This window comes from Cucumis sativus, chromosome 7, assembly GCF_000004075.3.
Source record: "Cucumis sativus cultivar 9930 chromosome 7, Cucumber_9930_V3, whole genome shotgun sequence".
Taxonomy (NCBI): domain Eukaryota; kingdom Viridiplantae; phylum Streptophyta; class Magnoliopsida; order Cucurbitales; family Cucurbitaceae; genus Cucumis; species Cucumis sativus.
The window spans coordinates 14,800,828-14,809,439 of NC_026661.2; the positions used below are offsets into that span (position 1 = coordinate 14,800,828).

Consider the following 8,612-nt stretch of genomic DNA (forward strand, 5'->3'; position numbering starts at 1 on the left):
AGGACACAATATGAAACACTTTTCACGCACCGTGAAGTTTTAATCTTTTCAATGTTCAACAACTTTTTTGTTGATCCTAAGGCACTTCAATCTTTTCCTTTTGAATTTCACCTTTTTCTGATGTGACTTGAACAAGCTTAGGTCCCAGCAACTTCCTTTCCCTAACTTCGTTTAAATAAATTGTAGTATTTCATCCACGTACGAGATGTAAAAGGTATATGTAATGTTGACAGATAAAAATCGAGTTGTTTTAGTTAACTTGTCAATTATGACCTAAATTCCATCATGACCAACTTTTGTACGAGAAAGTCCAAATAAGAAATTCATAGTAATATGTTCTTACTTTCATTTAAGAACAGGAGGTGGGTTTAAAAGTCCACTAGTTTTATGACGTTCTAGTTTCACTTGCTGACAAATTAAGCATTTGGAGACATATTCTATAATCTCCCTTTTTATTTCATGCCACCAATAATGATCTTTCAAGGTTCTATACATTTTAATGCTTTAAGGTATGTGCTTCCTTCAAGAATTCATTCTTTAGCTCCAATTTGTTTCATACACATGAGCATTACATTTCATCAGAGCTCCATCAGAGCTCAATGCACAATTAATTTGTTGATAGCTCCTCAGTTCTTCTTTCACTCTACTTAAGTTTGAACCCTCATTTGAGCCTATGTGATTTTATTAATGAAAGTACGTCTTACTTGGAAGTGAGCAAGTAAACCTCCCAAAACTATTCACTACTACTTCAACATTCAAACCTTTTAGCTCATGCAATAAAGAAAAACCAAGCGTATTCAACAATATCTTTAGACTTATAGGATTCCTATGACATCAACTACCACATTAGCTTTTTTTGGATGGTATTCCATGATAATATCATAATCTTTTATCAACTCAAGCTACTTTCTCTATCGTAGGTTCAATTTTTTTTTGATAAAAAATATACTTCAAACTTTTATGGTATGCGAATATGTATGACATTTTTCTCTAAACAAATAGTGTCACCAAACCTTCAATGCCAACACCACAGCAGCTAATTCCAAGTTATGAGTTGGATAATTGTGTTCATGTTTCTTCGATTGTCTAGATACGTAAGCTACCCCTTACCCTTCTGCATCAAAACACATCCAAGTCCCTAATATGAAGCATCAATATAAGCAACATACTTCTCACCAGACACAAAACAGGATAATATAGAAGTCAAGGCTAGCCTCTTCTTCAGTTCTGGAAAGCTTTGTTCATATTCTTCTGTATCCACACAAACTTTTATTCTTTTTCATCAAGTTAGTCCATGAGCATGCTATTTTAAAGAATACTTCTGCAAACCGACAATAATATCTAGTCCTTACTCATGTGTCTCTAACTGAGCACATTACTACAAAATCTGCTTTAATTGACACTTGCAATTTTTACATACTTGACGCTTTTGTTATAAAAATGTCAAGTATTAACCATTTTAAAGAAAAAACTTCAAGTAACTTGTTAAAAAAGTGAAGACTTCGCAAACATTTTCAAAACTATTTTATTTAAGTTAAAATTTCTCATTCAAACTCTATCATGTGAAAGAAGATAAGAGAAAAGGTGAAATAGGCCTGAAGTAGAAAGTCAATAAAGGGAAAGATCATGACCCCGTCTTGTACAATCTCATTGCACATGATGTCCTAATTCACATATCTCTAGATGAGCACCCTATTACGATAAAATCTGCTTTACTTGACACTTACCACTTTTATATACTTAACGTTTTTGTTTTAAAAATGTTAGTATTAACCATTTTAAAAAAAAAAACGTCAAGTAACTTTTTAGAAAAATATAGGATGTCCCTACTCACATGTTCGGACTATTTCATGGTCCAGTCTTATACAATATCATTGCCCCTCCTCACGTGTCTCTATAAGGGCGCATGGAGTTGAATGATTGGTTGTCATGATATATTTTATTGTGGACAAGTTGTTTACATGAAGTTTTCGAAGAAGCATGTTTCGTGGACTTGAATTTGTATTTATGTTGATTTGATGCAATGTGGTTTGATCTTTAGTAGTTGATCGACTGATTCTTTTTTGGTTGAACGAGTACACCTGATGCATGTATGAAAGCAAAGAGTGATGTTCTATAAGAAGTTGAAGTCTTGGGAGAATGTTTGTATCCTTAAGGAACTCCACTCTTCAAGTGTTTGTATCTCTTTAGACCATTTAGAGTGTAAAATTTTCAATCCTTTAAATGGAAAAGAAATTCTTCTATTTATAGAGTTCTTTTATGGGTTTCGTAGGCTTAGGCTTGGACTTGCTTGGTCCATGGCCATATCCCATGCCCCAATAATTGGATCTTGTGCTTGAGTGACTGGCCTTTTGGCCAAATTGAGTCTATTTGGGGCTCAACCAACTTTTTAGATTAAATATTAATATGAAACTGAACTAAATTATTTTGTTTGATCAAATGGTCACAGTGAAAACACTTGACATCATTGAAATTAATTAACGTATGAGTTCAATTTCAATTTGGAATGCAGGTTAACCTTTAATAAGTCTCAAATATGATGGTTTGTAATTTTGTTTTTAATTTGATAAACGACATGTTAATCTTTTATTGATTCAAAATTTATCATTCAACACATATAAATAGAACTTAGATGGTCTAATTATTTCCTATTCTTAAGGTCGTATGTTGTAAATTTTATTGAACGTGTGAAGAAATAGCTTATTATTGAATATGTGAAGAAATAGCTTTTGTCAACTTCAAAGAACTACAATGAATGTTATGCAAAATATTGAAACATGTATATGGATTTTCTCGAGTGCTAAAATATTGAACAAGCAAAGTATGTATGTTTAATTGAATGGTTGAAAAGTTGGCAAACATACTCTTAAGAAAAAACACACCATTACTTTAATCGAGCGCAATCAAACTGTTTTTTTTTTTTTTTTGCAATTTCAAATATTTGTTTTCTGAGCCAATTCAACAAAACACATGGACGCACGTATACGTGTGTGTATATATGTATATAAATAGAATTGAACTCTGATTGGAAGGAGGCTGATAAGCATAGTTACCACTAAACTGTCTACAAATATTAAGCATTAATTATATTAACCTCACACATATTTTAATTTATAAATAATTGATAGGACTCAAATTTTGGTGACTAAAAATTTCTGTTTCATCCACCACTGTTTTTTTTTTCAAAAATCTCTTTCTTATTCTTCCACCTTTTCATTAACTATATTAATTAAAGGGGAGATTTAATTCAATTTAACTTTGTAGCCATCAATTGTTGAGATGGCCGAGTTGGTCTAAGGCGCCAGATTAAGGTTCTGGTCCGAAAGGGCGTGGGTTCAAATCCCACTCTCAACATTATTTTTATATTGCAAGAGAAAATACTATTTTTACCAAAGTATAAAATATATGAAACTTATATATTCACAAATGTCCCCAACCAAATCATTCATTTCATACCTAATTGTTTCCAACATTTCATGCATCTGATTGAAAATTTTAATTGTATACACAAAAATTAAATTGCAAGCGGGTTTTAATATCTTTTCAAATTCTCTCATGAAATTCAGATTTTTATTAAAACCAAATTCTGGCTGGATTCTGTCAAGAACTTTAGTTTGACTTTTAGCATTGCAACTCAACTCACTAGAAGAAATTTGGCCTTTAATGTCGGTTTAAAATTTACATTAAAGGCCTTTAGTGTTAGTTGACAACCAACATCTTTGCTAGCGTTATTAAAGGACTTTATGTCATTTTGGCTTTAATAACGATTTATATCGGTTTAGAAACGACATTAAAGGTCACTTTAATATCCTTTTTAAACTATGATGGTGTTATTGAAGGTCTCTAGTGTCGATTGACCTTTAGTATTGTTTTAAAACCGGCATTAAAGAGACCTTTAATGTAGTTTTAAAACTAACATCAAAGCTTTGTTTGGTCCGTTTTTTCAAATTCATTTTTATTAAATTATTGTATTATTTTCTATTTTTTATTATGTCAAAACCGACATTATTTACCACGAATTACGACATGAAATGTTTGTCATAGAATATTATGGAAAATATATTAAAAAAAAATCGTTGCACGCTTGCTAGCTATAGAATGACTATTACTCTATGGCAAACCTTATATTATTTATATTTCATCTGCAAGGCAAAATATCAACACCTAAAAACCAACATACACTTTTCCACACTTCCATATAGAACTACAACAAATACACATCATCCAACACCTATATATAATCACGTATCAATAAACGCATATTGTCGTCCATGACAAACCAATAATATTTCTATTTCACTTGCAATGCACAAGATCCAACACCTAATATACCAACACACTTGTCCACACTTCCATATAGTACTACAACAAATACGCATAATCCAACACCTATATATAATCACATATCAATAAACACAATATATCCAACCACTATAAGTGAAAAGTCAACATCTAAAAATAATATGTAAGATCATGATATATTACAAAACTAAAGTATGTATACAACAAGTTCCTCCACTAACTAAAGTATATGTACACGATGTCTAATAAACATCAATTACTACAGGACCCCACACCATTTCAAAAACTATAAGACCACCCGTCCCTTCAAAACTACATGTAGAAAGCTACAAGCAGAAAAATCCATAGTATGTACAACAACCCACAAACTAAAGTCAACTACCAACTTATATATTACAAAAGATAATGTAAAACCTTACACAAATTGGTCAACAAAACTTGTCCATTTTGTTTGAATCTCGTCAATCTCCTCTTGTCTATATGTATTTTTTGTAAAGAACTACACAAAGAAAGAAAGATATGGAAAGAATGAGTTTAGATCATTTATTGAATTACAACATATAAAAAGTGAAGGTAGAAACTTACAAGGGTAGTAATGGAAGTACTATAATTATGCACTATTTTGTGTATGTACTTTTGGACATTGTACCCACAACCTACATAATCCAATTAACGAGGGGACTGCATGTATATAAATTGAATACAAATTATTCTTATGTTTCATCGAAAATAATTATATGTCAATGCAAATTACCTGAGATTATTAATTCCAATTAATCCACAACAAGGTACCAAAATCCCTAGTTCATTCTATGAAGCCAAACGGAAGTTGCATGAGTTGGGATTGTGATATGAGGCTATTCAAGCCTGTAAGTATGACTGTATATTATTCTGGAAGGAATTTGGAAATTTCCAATAGTGTTAGACTTGTGGTGAGTCTCGATACAAGGTTAGTTCTAAAAGATCAAAGACAAAAATATCGCAAAAAGTATTACGCTACTTTCCATTGGTGCAGATATTACTATGCTTGTTGTATCACTAGAAAGCTCGTCGGACATGAGATGGCATAAGGATAAATGAATGAAAATAGAGGATGTGTTGAGACATTCAACTGATGTAAAGGAATGGAAGCACTTTGATTCTAAATTTCCTGATTTTGCTTTAGATCCATGAAACGTTTGTTTCAGGTTAGCTTTAGATAGATTTAATTCATTCGATCATATGAGTACCTCGTACAGTATGTGTCCTATGGTGTTAATTCCTTACAGTATGTGGGCTTCTTTGTGTCATTACTTATTCCCGATCCAAAATCTCCTGGTACGAAAATTGATGTGTACTTACAACCATTGATTGTGGAACTAAAAAGTTTATGGACTTTTAGTGTGTGTATGTATGATTGTCTTACAGATCAATGTTTTCAGTTGATGCAGCCTTGTTGTGGACAATTAATGACTTTCCGACAAATGGAGACCTATTTGGATGGAGTATGGAGGGGTATTAGGCATGTCCCATTTGAATGAGAGATAGATCATTGTTTGAGATGATAGGAAAAATAAATTTCATAGGGCATCAACGTTATCTTCCAAATAACCATGTTTGGCGTAGAAGTAGGCTACATGATAGAAAAGTAGAGTGTAAGGCACCTCAAATAGTAATGAATGGCCGTGAAATCCTAGAACAATTAGATTTGTTGGAGTTTTCAATTATGAGTAAGCATCATTCGTTAAAAGATTAAAAAAAATAGCTTTTAATTGGACTAAGAAAAATATTTTCTTCAATCTTCCTTACTGGTCGAGATTACTAATTCATCACAAACTTGATCTAATGCATATTGAAACGAATGTTTGTAACAACTCGGTCGGTACATTGTTGAATATTAAAGGAAAAACCAAGGATACCATGAATGCCTGGTTGGAAACAAGAGAAAACATCTCTAAGATTTTAAAAATAAGAAAGTATTTACATTTGATAGAAGTCGGTAACAAATGGGTGAAACCATATGCGAGTTACACAGTGACTAACAGTGAGCGAGTTGAGTTTTGCAAGTTCCTAATAGTAGTTAAGTTTTCTGATGGATTTATTTCTAATATTTCAGAATTGTGAAAGGGATACAAGAGAAAAATATCAGGTCTCAATACACACGACTATCATGTTTTGCTACACCGACTTCTACCCATTGGTGTTCGAGCATTCTTATTGAGAAATGTCTATACCGTTATTACTGAACTATGTAGTTGTTTTCGTGATATGTGCGCTAGGACGATAAAAGTGATTTGAACAGATTACAAGCAGATATCATAATCATACTTTGCAAATTGGAAAAAATATTTCCACTTGCATTTTTTCAGCGTAATGGTACACCTTGTCATTCACTTACCATATGCAACCAAGTTTATTGGTTTGGTTTCTTACAGTTAGATGTATCCCATTGAAAGAAGTCTTTTCACACTAAAATAGTATGTTTGTAACAAATCACGTCTTGAGGGATCTATTGCAAAAGAATATTTGATGACTAAATTATGGACTTTTTGTTTGAGGTATCTAAGTGGGATTGAGACTTGATTCATCAGAGATGAACGAAATGATTATGGCATTTCATAGGATGAGGTGATTGGTGAGATCAAAGCATTCATTCAGAAAGTACGTCCATTAGGAGCGTCATATTTTTTAAGCATATCACAGGAAGGGGAACTGCTCTTTCATTGGTACATCCACAACAATGTGCATGAAATAACGGACTACCGCAAGTACGTATTTCTAACCTCAATTCATACTTTCATCTTATATCTTAAGTCTTTGTTATTGTCGACACACAAACTCACCATAATGTACTTTAAGAAACACCTGAGATTGATACATCATCGAGGTGAAAGCATCTCTAAGATTTTAAAAAGACATTAACAAGCATTTCCTGATGGTTCAGAGCTCAAGTATATATAGAAAAAGAATTCAATAATTCGTACATGCTTATTTGATACTTTATATATAATTCATTTACATCAATTTCAGGTTATAGAAATGTGTGAGAGAGAAAACCTTTCTTAAGCCTTCACTTAAGGTTCGCTCTTATAGTGGATGTGTTGTCGGTGGCATACGATTTCACATGTTGGAGCATGATTCCCAATGCACAACACAAAACAGTGAAGTCATGGTAGTTGGTGAAGGTAGTGAACGTGTCAACAATAATTTATACGATATTTTGGATGAAGTGTTGCACGTTCAATATCCATTTGGATGATGTGCTTGGCTATTTAAGTGTAGGTGGTGACATAGATAGTAACATAAAAATCATAGAACGCACATGGAACTAGACTACAAATCAATAAACACGCATTTTTTGTTTGCTGAGAAACCGATGTATTCTCGTAATCCAGCACATTAAGTGTTCTACCTCGAGGACCCTAAAAATGGTACCAATTGGAAAACTGTTCAAGTGGTACAAAATAAACGTGTATAAGATGTGCCATAAGTGGAAGATATTGAGAATGACCAACTTAATGTAATGGAAATCATCGTTAGACATTGTGTGGACGAACACATTATTAAGAATGACACTCTGTGCAAAATTGAAGTTAACCCTACAGTGGTGGAAAGATCGGAAAGTGGGTTAAGCGATGATGAATAACAATGGCTTCTTCACGTATACACATTAGTCATTTTTCTATATATTTAGTTTGTGATATTCACATTTGTTTAACGTTTAATGGTTTTTATGTCTACAGAAATTATGTCATTTCTGAGTGGTGTTCATAAGGCATACATTTTTTTGAACTTGGACGAGTTAGATAACGCGAGAGGATTGTCTTCGGTGGGCGCAACACTTTAGGTTAGTCTCGTTACCATAAATATTTGTAGTTATGGTTACTGGATTTGATAGTGTGTTTTTTAGTACATCCTTTTCAACCCTCTCCTACCTTGAGGAGATGACAGCACTCCCGAAACATGGAGTTGAAAAGGTATGTACAATAAAATGGGAGGATCCCCATTTCAATTCCCCTAGGAGGGGACAGGTCTGTCTCGTCACACGCCCCTCGTTTCAGCTGAACGATTGGTGTGTTAACACGAGACATGTTTCTTATCCAGACCCTAAAGTGGGCCAATGTACCTCCAGAGTACATCGATGGTCCAAGGGCGACCTAGCAATAAGTTTTAAAATTTTTGAACATATATATATGTTGAACCTACGTGTGTAGAAGACTAATCCTCAAACCTATTTCTTTTGTAGCAATGGTTCATGCTTGATTTCAAGTTCTCAACCACTCTCTAGGGGAGAGATATGTGAGACCATTTTGGATAAACAATTGGGCTAT

General features: G+C 33.1%; 1 non-coding gene across 1 annotated transcript; it reads left to right on the forward strand.

Moving 5' to 3' along the window:
* The first annotated feature begins 3,273 nt into the window (after positions 1-3,273).
* On the forward strand, positions 3,274-3,354 carry TRNAL-AAG. The gene has a single exon. It is a non-coding gene; the product is annotated as a tRNA-Leu (tRNA).
* The last annotated feature ends 5,258 nt before the right edge of the window (positions 3,355-8,612 follow it).